Below are 9,510 nucleotides of genomic sequence, written 5' to 3' on the forward strand. Positions count from 1 at the left end.
CAGACCGCGACGGCCCGAGACATTCGCGCTGCCGGGGCCGTTCTGGCGTAGGATTCAACGCGCTGTTCCGCTATGCGGCATGGCACCGCCAGTCTCCGGACCCAGTTTATTTTCGGGGGAAAAAAATTATCCGAAGAGGAAAAGCCAAAAGCCGAAAAATTAAAAATAAATATTATCAAAAAATAAAAAAGCGGGCAAAAAATAAAAGGGGTGCAACACGAGGACTTCCCAGGGGGTCACCCATCCTAGTACTACTCTCGCCCAAGCACGCTTAACTGCGGAGTTCTGATGGGATCCGGTGCATTAGTGCTGGTATGATCGCACCCATGACATGCCCATCGAAACTCCCTTTTATGACAAAGCAGCAGACCTCGACGGCCCGAGACATTCGCGCCGCCGGGGCCGTTCTGGCGTAGGATTCAACGCGCTATTCCCGCTATGCGGCATGGCACCGCCAGTCTCCGGACTCAGTTTATTTTCGGGGGAAAAAAATTATCCGAAGAGGAAAAGCCAAAAGCCGAAAAATTAAAAATAAATATTATCAAAAAATAAAAAAGTGGAGAAAAAAATAAAAAGGGTGCAACACGAGGACTTCCCAGGGGGTCACCCATCCTAGTACTACTCTCGCCCAAGCACGCTTAACTGCGGAGTTCTGATGGGATCCGGTGCATTAGTGCTGGTATGATCGCACCCATGACATGCCCTTCGAAACTCCCTTTTATGACAAAGTAGCAGACCTCGACGGCCCGAGACATTCGCGCTGCCGGGGCCGTTCTGGCGTAGGATTCAACGCGCTGTTCCGCTATGCGGCATGGCACCGCGAGTCTCCGGACTCAGTTTATTTTCGGGGGAAAAAAATTATCCGAAGAGGAAAAGCCAAAAGCCGAAAAATTAAAAATAAATATTATCAAAAAATAAAAAAGCGGGCAAAAAATAAAAGGGGTGCAACACGAGGACTTCCCAGGGGGTCACCCATCCTAGTACTACTCTCGCCCAAGCACGCTTAACTGCGGAGTTCTGATGGGATCCGGTGCATTAGTGCTGGTATGATCGCACCCATGACATGCCCATCGAAACTCCCTTTTATGACAAAGCAGCAGACCTCGACGGCCCGAGACATTCGCGCCGCCGGGGCCGTTCTGGCGTAGGATTCAATGCGCTATTCCCGCTATGCGGCATGGCACCGCCAGTCTCCGGACTCAGTTTATTTTCGGGGGAAAAAAATTATCCGAAGAGGAAAAGCCAAAAGCCGAAAAATTAAAAATAAATATTATCAAAAAATAAAAAAGTGGAGAAAAAAATAAAAAGGGTGCAACACGAGGACTTCCCAGGGGGTCACCCATCCTAGTACTACTCTCGCCCAAGCACGCTTAACTGCGGAGTTCTGATGGGATCCGGAGCATTAGTGCTGGTATGATCGCACCCATGACATGCCCTTCGAAACTCCCTTTTATGACAAAGCAGCAGACCTCGACGGCCCGAGACATTCGCGCTGCCGGGGCCGTTCTGGCGTAGGATTCAACGCGCTGTTCCGCTATGCGGCATGGCACCGCGAGTCTCCGGACTCAGTTTATTTTCGGGGGAAAAAAATTATCCGAAGAGGAAAAGCCAAAAGCCGAAAAATTAAAAATAAATATTATCAAAAAATAAAAAAGCGGGCAAAAAATAAAAGGGGTGCAACACGAGGACTTTCCAGGGGGTCACCCATCCTAATACTACTCTCGCCCAAGCACGCGTAACTGCGGAGTTCTGATGGGATCCGGTGCATTAGTGCTGGTATGATCGCACCCATGACATGCCCATCGAAACACCCTTTTATGACAAAGCAGCAGACCTCGACGGCCCGAGACATTCGCGCTGCCGGGGCCGTTCTGGCGTAGGATTCAATGCGCTGTTCCGCTATGCGGCATGGCACCGCGAGTCTCCGGACTCAGTTTATTTTCGAGGGGAAAAAATTATCCGAAGAGGAAAAGCCAAAAGCCAAAAAATTAAAAATAAATGTTATGAAAAAAGAAAAAAGCGGGCAAAAAATAAAAGGGGTGCAACACGAGGACTTCCCAGGGGGTCACCCATCCTAGTACTACTCTCGCCCAAGCACGCTTAACTGCGGAGTTCTGATGGGATCCGGTGCATTAGTGCTGGTATGATCGCACCCATGATATGCCCTTCGAAACTCCCTTTTATGACAAAGCAGCAGACCTCGACGGCCCGAGACATTCGCGCTGCCGGGGCCGTTCTGGCGTAGGATTCAACGTGCTGGTCCCGCTATGCGGCATGGCACCGCCAGTCTCCGGACCCAGTTTATTGTCGGGGGAAAAAAATTATCCGAAGAGGAAAAGCCAAAAGCCAAAAAATTAAAAATAAATATTATCAAAAAATAAAAAAGCGGGCAAAAAATAAAAAGGGTGCAACATGAGGACTTCCCAGGGGGTCACCCATCCTAGTACTACTCTCGTCCAAGCACGCTTAACTGCGGAGTTCTGATAGGATCCGGTGCATTAGTGCTGGTATGATCGCACCCAAGACATGCCCTTCGAAACTCCCTTTTATGACAAAGTAGCAGACCTCGACGGCCCGAGACATTCGCGCTGCCGGGGCCGTTCTGGCGTAGGATTCAACACGCTGTTCCGCTATGCGGCATGGCACCGCCAGTCTCCGGACTCAGTTTATTTTCGGGGGAAAAAAATTATCCGAAGAGGAAAAGCCAAAAGCCGAAAAATAAAAAATAAATGTTATCAAAAAATAAAAAAGCGGGCAAAAAATAAAAGGTGTGCAACACGAGGACTTCCCAGGGGGTCACCCATCCTAGTACTACTCTCGCCCAAGCACGCTTAACTGCGGAGTTCTGATGGGATCCGGTGCATTAGTGCTGGTATGATCGCACCCATGACATGCCCTTCGAAACTCCCTTTTATGACAAAGCAGCAGACCTCGACGGCCCGAGACATTCGCGCTGCCGAGGCCGTTCTGGCGTAGGATTCAATGCGCTGTTCCGCTATGCGGCATGGCACCGCGAGTCTCCGGACTCAGTTTATTTTCGAGGGAAAAAAATTATCCGAAGAGGAAAAGCCAAAAGCCAAAAAATTAAAAATAAATATTATCAAAAAAGAAAAAAGCGGGCAAAAAATAATAGTGGTGCAACACGAGGACTTCCCAGGGGGTCACCCATCCTAGTACTACTCTCGCCCAAGCACGCTTAACTGCGGAGTTCTGATGGGATCCGGTGCATTAGTCCTGGTATGATCGCACCCATGATATGCCCTTCGAAACTCCCTTTTATGACAAAGCAGCAGACCTCGACGGCCCGAGACATTCGCGCTGCCGGGGCCGTTCTGGCGTAGGATTCAACGCGCTGGTCCCGCTATGCGGCATGGCACCGCCAGTCTCCGGACCCAGTTTATTGTCGGGGGAAAAAAATTATCCGAAGAGGAAAAGCCAAAAGCCAAAAAATTAAAAATAAATATTATCAAAAAATAAAAAAGCGGGCAAAAAATAAAAAGGGTGCAACATGAGGACTTCCCAGGGGGTCACCCATCCTAGTACTACTCTCGCCCAAGCACGCTTAACTGCGGAGTTCTGATAGGATCCGGTGCATTAGTGCTGGTATGATAGCACCCAAGACATGCCCTTCGAAACTCCCTTTTATGACAAAGTAGCAGACCTCGACGGCCCGAGACATTCGCGCTGCCGGGGCCGTTCTGGCGTAGGATTCAACACGCTGTTTCGCTATGCGGCATGGCACCGCCAGTCTCCGGACTCAGTTTATTTTCGTGGGAAAAAAATTATCCGAAGAGGAAAAGCCAAAAGCCGAAAAATAAAAAATAAATGTTATCAAAAAATAAAAAAGCGGGCAAAAAATAAAAGGGGTGCAACACGAGGACTTTCCAGGGGGTCACCCATCCTAGTACTACTCTCGCCCAAGCACGCTTAACTGCGGAGTTCTGATGGGATCCGGTGCATTAGTGCTGGTATGATCGCACCCATGACATGCCCTTCGAAACTCCCTTTTATGACAAAGTAGCAGACCTCGACGGCCCGAGACATTCGCGCTGCCGGGGCCGTTCTGGCGTAGGATTCAACACGCTGTTCCGCTATGCGGCATGGCACCGCCAGTCTCCGGACTCATTTTATTTTCGGGGGAAAAAAATTATCCGAAGAGGAAAAGCCAAAAGCCGAAAAATAAAAAATAAATGTTATCAAAAAATAAAAAAGCGGGCAAAAAATAAAAGGGGTGCAACACGAGGACTTCCCAGGGGGTCACCCATCCTAGTACTACTCTCGCCCAAGCACGCTTAACTGCGGAGTTCTGATGGGATCCGGTGCATTAGTGCTGGTATGATCGCACCCATGACATGCCCTTCGAAACTCCCTTTTATGACAAAGCAGCAGACCTCGACGGCCCGAGACATTCGCGCTGCCGAGGCCGTTCTGGCGTAGGATTCAATGCGCTGTTCCGCTATGCGGCATGGCACCGCGAGTCTCCGGACTCAGTTTATTTTCGAGGGAAAAAAATTATCCGAAGAGGAAAAGCCAAAAGCCAAAAAATTAAAAATAAATGTTATCAAAAAAGAAAAAAGCGGGCAAAAAATAAAAGTGGTGCAACACGAGGACTTCCCAGGGGGTCACCCATCCTAGTACTACTCTCGCCCAAGCACGCTTAACTGCGGAGTTCTGATGGGATCCGGTGCATTAGTCCTGGTATGATCGCACCCATGATATGCCCTTCGAAACTCCCTTTTATGACAAAGCAGCAGACCTCGACGGCCCGAGACATTCGCGCTGCCGGGGCCGTTCTGGCGTAGGATTCAACGCGCTGGTCCCGCTATGCGGCATGGCACCGCCAGTCTCCGGACCCAGTTTATTGTCGGGGGAAAAAAATTATCCGAAGAGGAAAAGCCAAAAGCCAAAAAATTAAAAATAAATATTATCAAAAAATAAAAAAGCGGGCAAAAAATAAAAAGGGTGCAACATGAGGACTTCCCAGGGGGTCACCCATCCTAGTACTACTCTCGCCCAAGCACGCTTAACTGCGGAGTTCTGATAGGATCCGGTGCATTAGTGCTGGTATGATCGCACCCAAGACATGCCCTTCGAAACTCCCTTTTATGACAAAGTAGCAGACCTCGACGGCCCGAGACATTCGCGCTGCCGGGGCCGTTCTGGCGTAGGATTCAACACGCTGTTTCGCTATGCGGCATGGCACCGCCAGTCTCCGGACTCAGTTTATTTTCGAGGGAAAAAAATTATCCGAAGAGGAAAAGCCAAAAGCCGAAAAATAAAAAATAAATGTTATCAAAAAATAAAAAAGCGGGCAAAAAATAAAAGGGGTGCAACACGAGGACTTTCCAGGGGGTCACCCATCCTAGTACTACTCTCGCCCAAGCACGCTTAACTGCGGAGTTCTGATGGGATCCGGTGCATTAGTGCTGGTATGATCGCACCCATGACATGCCCTTCGAAACTCCCTTTTATGACAAAGCAGCAGACCTCGACGGCCCGAGACATTCGCGCTGCCGAGGCCGTTCTGGCGTAGGATTCAATGCGCTGTTCCGCTATGCGGCATGGCACCGCGAGTCTCCGGACTCAGTTTATTTTCGAGGGAAAAAAATTATCCGAAGAGGAAAAGCCAAAAGCCAAAAAATTAAAAATAAATGTTATCAAAAAAGAAAAAAGCGGGCAAAAAATAAAAGGGGTGCAACACGAGGACTTCCCAGGGGGTCACCCATCCTAGTACTACTCTCGCCCAAGCACGCTTAACTGCGGAGTTCTGATGGGATCCGGTGCATTAGTGCTGGTATGATCGCACCCATGATATGCCCTTCGAAACTCCCATTTATGACAAAGCAGCAGACCTCGACGGCCCGAGACATTCGCGCTGCCGGGGCCGTTCTGGCGTAGGATTGAACGTGCTGGTCCCGCTATGCGGCGTGGCACCGCCAGTCTCCGGACCCAGTTTATTGTCGGGGGAAAAAAATTATCCGAAGAGGAAAAGCCAAAAGCCAAAAAATTAAAAATAAATATTATCAAAAAATAAAAAAGCGGGCAAAAAATAAAAAGGGTGCAACATGAGGACTTCCCAGGGGGTCACCCATCCTAGTACTACTCTCGCCCAAGCACGCTTAACTGCGGAGTTCTGATAGGATCCGGTGCATTAGTGCTGGTATGATCGCACCCAAGACATGCCCTTCGAAACTCCCTTTTATGACAAAGTAGAAGACCTCGACGGCCCGAGACATTCGCGCTGCCGGGGCCGTTCTGGCGTAGGATTCAACACGCTGTTCCGCTATGCGGCATGGCACCGCCAGTCTTCGGACTCAGTTTATTTTCGGGGGAAAAAAATTATCCGAAGAGGAAAAGCCAAAAGCCGAAAAATAAAAAATAAATGTTATCAAAAAATAAAAAAGCGGGCAAAAAATAAAAGGGGTGCAACACGAGGACTTCCCAGGGGGTCACCCATCCTAGTACTACTCTCGCCCAAGCACGCTTAACTGCGGAGTTCTGATGGGATCCGGTGCATTAGTGCTGGTATGATCGCACCCATGACACGCCCTTCGAAACTCCCTTTTATGACAAAGCAGCAGACCTCGACGGTCCGAGACATTCGCGCTGCCGGGGCCGTTCTGGCGTAGGATTCAACGCGCTGTTCCGCTATGCGGCATGGCACCGCCAGTCTCCGGACTCAGTTTATTTTCGGGGGAAAAAAATTATCCGAAGAGGAAAAGCCAAAAGCCGAAAAATAAAAAATAAATGTTATCAAAAAATAAAAAAGCGGGCAAAAAATAAAAGGGGTGCAACACGAGGACTTCCCAGGGGGTCACCCATCCTAGTACTACTCTCGCCCAAGCACGCTTAACTGCGGAGTTCTGATGGGATCCGGTGCATTAGTGCTGGTATGATCGCACCCATGACATGCCCTTCGAAACACCCTTTTATAACAAAGCAGCTGACCTCGACGGCCCGAGACATTCGCGCTGCCGGGGCCGTTCTGGCGTAGGATTCAACGCGCTGTTCCGCTATGCGGCATGGCACCGCCAGTCTCCGGACTCAGTTTATTTTCGGGGGGAAAAAATTATCCGAAGAGGAAAAGCCAAAAGCCAAAAAATTAAAAATAAATATTATCAAAAAATAAAAAAGCGGGCAAAAAATAAAAAGGGTGCAACACGAGGACTTTCCAGGGGGTCACCCATCCTAGTACTACTCTCGCCCAAGCACGCTTAACTGCGGAGTTCTGATAGGATCCGGTGCATTAGTGCTGGTATGATCGCACCCAAGACATGCCCTTCGAAACTCCCTTTTATGACAAAGTAGCAGACCTCGACGGCCCGAGACATTCGCGCTGCCGGGGCCGTTCTGGCGTAGGATTCAACGCGCTGTTTCGCTATGCGGCATGGCACCGCCAGTCTCCGGACTCAGTTTATTTTCGAGGGAAAAAAATTATCCGAAGAGGAAAAGCCAAAAGCCGAAAAATAAAAAATAAATGTTATCAAAAAATAAAAAAGCGGGCAAAAAATAAAAGGGGTGCAACACGAGGACTTTCCAGGGGGTCACCCATCCTAGTACTACTCTCGCCCAAGCACGCTTAACTGCGGAGTTCTGATGGGATCCGGTGCATTAGTGCTGGTATGATCGCACCCATGACATGCCCTTCGAAACTCCCTTTTATGACAAAGCAGCAGACCTCGACGGCCCGAGACATTCGCGCTGCCGGGGCCGTTCTGGCGTAGGATTCAACGTGCTGGTCCCGCTATGCGGCATGGCACCGCCAGTCTCCGGACCCAGTTTATTGTCGGGGGAAAAAAATTATCCGAAGAGGAAAAGCCAAAAGCCAAAAAATTAAAAATAAATATTATCAAAAAATAAAAAAGCGGGCAAAAAATAAAAAGGGTGCAACATGAGGACTTCCCAGGGGGTCACCCATCCTAGTACTACTCTCGTCCAAGCACGCTTAACTGCGGAGTTCTGATAGGATCCGGTGCATTAGTGCTGGTATGATCGCACCCAAGACATGCCCTTCGAAACTCCCTTTTATGACAAAGTAGCAGACCTCGACGGCCCGAGACATTCGCGCTGCCGGGGCCGTTCTGGCGTAGGATTCAACACGCTGTTCCGCTATGCGGCATGGCACCGCCAGTCTCCGGACTCAGTTTATTTTCGGGGGAAAAAAATTATCCGAAGAGGAAAAGCCAAAAGCCGAAAAATAAAAAATAAATGTTATCAAAAAATAAAAAAGCGGGCAAAAAATAAAAGGTGTGCAACACGAGGACTTCCCAGGGGGTCACCCATCCTAGTACTACTCTCGCCCAAGCACGCTTAACTGCGGAGTTCTGATGGGATCCGGTGCATTAGTGCTGGTATGATCGCACCCATGACATGCCCTTCGAAACTCCCTTTTATGACAAAGCAGCAGACCTCGACGGCCCGAGACATTCGCGCTGCCGAGGCCGTTCTGGCGTAGGATTCAATGCGCTGTTCCGCTATGCGGCATGGCACCGCGAGTCTCCGGACTCAGTTTATTTTCGAGGGAAAAAAATTATCCGAAGAGGAAAAGCCAAAAGCCAAAAAATTAAAAATAAATGTTATCAAAAAAGAAAAAAGCGGGCAAAAAATAAAAGTGGTGCAACACGAGGACTTCCCAGGGGGTCACCCATCCTAGTACTACTCTCGCCCAAGCACGCTTAACTGCGGAGTTCTGATGGGATCCGGTGCATTAGTCCTGGTATGATCGCACCCATGATATGCCCTTCGAAACTCCCTTTTATGACAAAGCAGCAGACCTCGACGGCCCGAGACATTCGCGCTGCCGGGGCCGTTCTGGCGTAGGATTCAACGCGCTGGTCCCGCTATGCGGCATGGCACCGCCAGTCTCCGGACCCAGTTTATTGTCGGGGGAAAAAAATTATCCGAAGAGGAAAAGCCAAAAGCCAAAAAATTAAAAATAAATATTATCAAAAAATAAAAAAGTGGGCAAAAAATAAAAAGGGTGCAACATGAGGACTTCCCAGGGGGTCACCCATCCTAGTACTACTCTCGCCCAAGCACGCTTAACTGCGGAGTTCTGATAGGATCCGGTGCATTAGTGCTGGTATGATCGCACCCAAGACATGCCCTTCGAAACTCCCTTTTATGACAAAGTAGCAGACCTCGACGGCCCGAGACATTCGCGCTGCCGGGGCCGTTCTGGCGTAGGATTCAACACGCTGTTTCGCTATGCGGCATGGCACCGCCAGTCTCCGGACTCAGTTTATTTTCGAGGGAAAAAAATTATCCGAAGAGGAAAAGCCAAAAGCCGAAAAATAAAAAATAAATGTTATCAAAAAATAAAAAAGCGGGCAAAAAATAAAAGGGGTGCAACACGAGGACTTTCCAGGGGGTCACCCATCCTAGTACTACTCTCGCCCAAGCACGCTTAACTGCGGAGTTCTGATGGGATCCGGTGCATTAGTGCTGGTATGATCGCACCCATGACATGCCCTTCGAAACTCCCTTTTATGACAAAGTAGCAGACCTCGA

General features: G+C 49.2%; 26 non-coding genes across 26 annotated transcripts; all 26 read right to left on the reverse strand.

Annotated features, from left to right (window-relative positions):
- Window positions 1-207: 207 nt before the first annotated feature.
- LOC149762487 (5S ribosomal RNA) lies at window positions 208-326 on the reverse strand. The gene has a single exon (XR_016410334.1). It is a non-coding gene; the product is annotated as a 5S ribosomal RNA (ribosomal RNA).
- A 248-nt stretch (window positions 327-574) lies between these two features.
- On the reverse strand, window positions 575-693 carry LOC149762488 (5S ribosomal RNA). The gene has a single exon (XR_016412193.1). It is a non-coding gene; the product is annotated as a 5S ribosomal RNA (ribosomal RNA).
- Window positions 694-939: 246 nt separating this feature from the next.
- Window positions 940-1,058, reverse strand: LOC149762489 (5S ribosomal RNA). The gene has a single exon (XR_016410335.1). It is a non-coding gene; the product is annotated as a 5S ribosomal RNA (ribosomal RNA).
- A 248-nt stretch (window positions 1,059-1,306) lies between these two features.
- LOC149762490 (5S ribosomal RNA) lies at window positions 1,307-1,425 on the reverse strand. Its single transcript, XR_016401349.1, has one exon. It is a non-coding gene; the product is annotated as a 5S ribosomal RNA (ribosomal RNA).
- A 246-nt stretch (window positions 1,426-1,671) lies between these two features.
- Window positions 1,672-1,790, reverse strand: LOC149762491 (5S ribosomal RNA). Its single transcript, XR_016405316.1, has one exon. It is a non-coding gene; the product is annotated as a 5S ribosomal RNA (ribosomal RNA).
- Window positions 1,791-2,036: 246 nt separating this feature from the next.
- Window positions 2,037-2,155, reverse strand: LOC149762492 (5S ribosomal RNA). The gene has a single exon (XR_016410336.1). It is a non-coding gene; the product is annotated as a 5S ribosomal RNA (ribosomal RNA).
- Window positions 2,156-2,402: 247 nt separating this feature from the next.
- On the reverse strand, window positions 2,403-2,521 carry LOC149762493 (5S ribosomal RNA). Its single transcript, XR_016408186.1, has one exon. It is a non-coding gene; the product is annotated as a 5S ribosomal RNA (ribosomal RNA).
- A 246-nt stretch (window positions 2,522-2,767) lies between these two features.
- On the reverse strand, window positions 2,768-2,886 carry LOC149762494 (5S ribosomal RNA). The gene has a single exon (XR_016401915.1). It is a non-coding gene; the product is annotated as a 5S ribosomal RNA (ribosomal RNA).
- A 246-nt stretch (window positions 2,887-3,132) lies between these two features.
- Window positions 3,133-3,251, reverse strand: LOC149762495 (5S ribosomal RNA). The gene has a single exon (XR_016405399.1). It is a non-coding gene; the product is annotated as a 5S ribosomal RNA (ribosomal RNA).
- Window positions 3,252-3,498: 247 nt separating this feature from the next.
- On the reverse strand, window positions 3,499-3,617 carry LOC149762496 (5S ribosomal RNA). Its single transcript, XR_016409029.1, has one exon. It is a non-coding gene; the product is annotated as a 5S ribosomal RNA (ribosomal RNA).
- A 246-nt stretch (window positions 3,618-3,863) lies between these two features.
- On the reverse strand, window positions 3,864-3,982 carry LOC149762497 (5S ribosomal RNA). Its single transcript, XR_016403122.1, has one exon. It is a non-coding gene; the product is annotated as a 5S ribosomal RNA (ribosomal RNA).
- Window positions 3,983-4,228: 246 nt separating this feature from the next.
- LOC149762498 (5S ribosomal RNA) lies at window positions 4,229-4,347 on the reverse strand. Its single transcript, XR_016410337.1, has one exon. It is a non-coding gene; the product is annotated as a 5S ribosomal RNA (ribosomal RNA).
- Window positions 4,348-4,593: 246 nt separating this feature from the next.
- LOC149762499 (5S ribosomal RNA) lies at window positions 4,594-4,712 on the reverse strand. The gene has a single exon (XR_016405400.1). It is a non-coding gene; the product is annotated as a 5S ribosomal RNA (ribosomal RNA).
- Window positions 4,713-4,959: 247 nt separating this feature from the next.
- LOC149762500 (5S ribosomal RNA) lies at window positions 4,960-5,078 on the reverse strand. Its single transcript, XR_016407409.1, has one exon. It is a non-coding gene; the product is annotated as a 5S ribosomal RNA (ribosomal RNA).
- Window positions 5,079-5,324: 246 nt separating this feature from the next.
- LOC149762501 (5S ribosomal RNA) lies at window positions 5,325-5,443 on the reverse strand. Its single transcript, XR_016403123.1, has one exon. It is a non-coding gene; the product is annotated as a 5S ribosomal RNA (ribosomal RNA).
- A 246-nt stretch (window positions 5,444-5,689) lies between these two features.
- Window positions 5,690-5,808, reverse strand: LOC149762502 (5S ribosomal RNA). The gene has a single exon (XR_016410338.1). It is a non-coding gene; the product is annotated as a 5S ribosomal RNA (ribosomal RNA).
- Window positions 5,809-6,055: 247 nt separating this feature from the next.
- LOC149762503 (5S ribosomal RNA) lies at window positions 6,056-6,174 on the reverse strand. Its single transcript, XR_016407410.1, has one exon. It is a non-coding gene; the product is annotated as a 5S ribosomal RNA (ribosomal RNA).
- Window positions 6,175-6,420: 246 nt separating this feature from the next.
- LOC149762504 (5S ribosomal RNA) lies at window positions 6,421-6,539 on the reverse strand. Its single transcript, XR_016410339.1, has one exon. It is a non-coding gene; the product is annotated as a 5S ribosomal RNA (ribosomal RNA).
- Window positions 6,540-6,785: 246 nt separating this feature from the next.
- On the reverse strand, window positions 6,786-6,904 carry LOC149762505 (5S ribosomal RNA). Its single transcript, XR_016410340.1, has one exon. It is a non-coding gene; the product is annotated as a 5S ribosomal RNA (ribosomal RNA).
- Window positions 6,905-7,150: 246 nt separating this feature from the next.
- LOC149762506 (5S ribosomal RNA) lies at window positions 7,151-7,269 on the reverse strand. Its single transcript, XR_016406460.1, has one exon. It is a non-coding gene; the product is annotated as a 5S ribosomal RNA (ribosomal RNA).
- A 246-nt stretch (window positions 7,270-7,515) lies between these two features.
- Window positions 7,516-7,634, reverse strand: LOC149762507 (5S ribosomal RNA). The gene has a single exon (XR_016403124.1). It is a non-coding gene; the product is annotated as a 5S ribosomal RNA (ribosomal RNA).
- Window positions 7,635-7,881: 247 nt separating this feature from the next.
- On the reverse strand, window positions 7,882-8,000 carry LOC149762508 (5S ribosomal RNA). The gene has a single exon (XR_016408187.1). It is a non-coding gene; the product is annotated as a 5S ribosomal RNA (ribosomal RNA).
- A 246-nt stretch (window positions 8,001-8,246) lies between these two features.
- LOC149762509 (5S ribosomal RNA) lies at window positions 8,247-8,365 on the reverse strand. The gene has a single exon (XR_016401916.1). It is a non-coding gene; the product is annotated as a 5S ribosomal RNA (ribosomal RNA).
- Window positions 8,366-8,611: 246 nt separating this feature from the next.
- On the reverse strand, window positions 8,612-8,730 carry LOC149762510 (5S ribosomal RNA). The gene has a single exon (XR_016405401.1). It is a non-coding gene; the product is annotated as a 5S ribosomal RNA (ribosomal RNA).
- A 247-nt stretch (window positions 8,731-8,977) lies between these two features.
- Window positions 8,978-9,096, reverse strand: LOC149762511 (5S ribosomal RNA). The gene has a single exon (XR_016407412.1). It is a non-coding gene; the product is annotated as a 5S ribosomal RNA (ribosomal RNA).
- Window positions 9,097-9,342: 246 nt separating this feature from the next.
- On the reverse strand, window positions 9,343-9,461 carry LOC149762512 (5S ribosomal RNA). The gene has a single exon (XR_016403125.1). It is a non-coding gene; the product is annotated as a 5S ribosomal RNA (ribosomal RNA).
- Between the last annotated feature and the right edge of the window lie 49 nt (window positions 9,462-9,510).

This window comes from Phoenix dactylifera, chromosome 4, assembly GCF_051530095.1.
Source record: "Phoenix dactylifera cultivar Ajwa chromosome 4, Ajwa_hap1_PhDact_Kaust_v1.1, whole genome shotgun sequence".
Classification (NCBI taxonomy): Eukaryota; Viridiplantae; Streptophyta; class Magnoliopsida; order Arecales; family Arecaceae; genus Phoenix; species Phoenix dactylifera.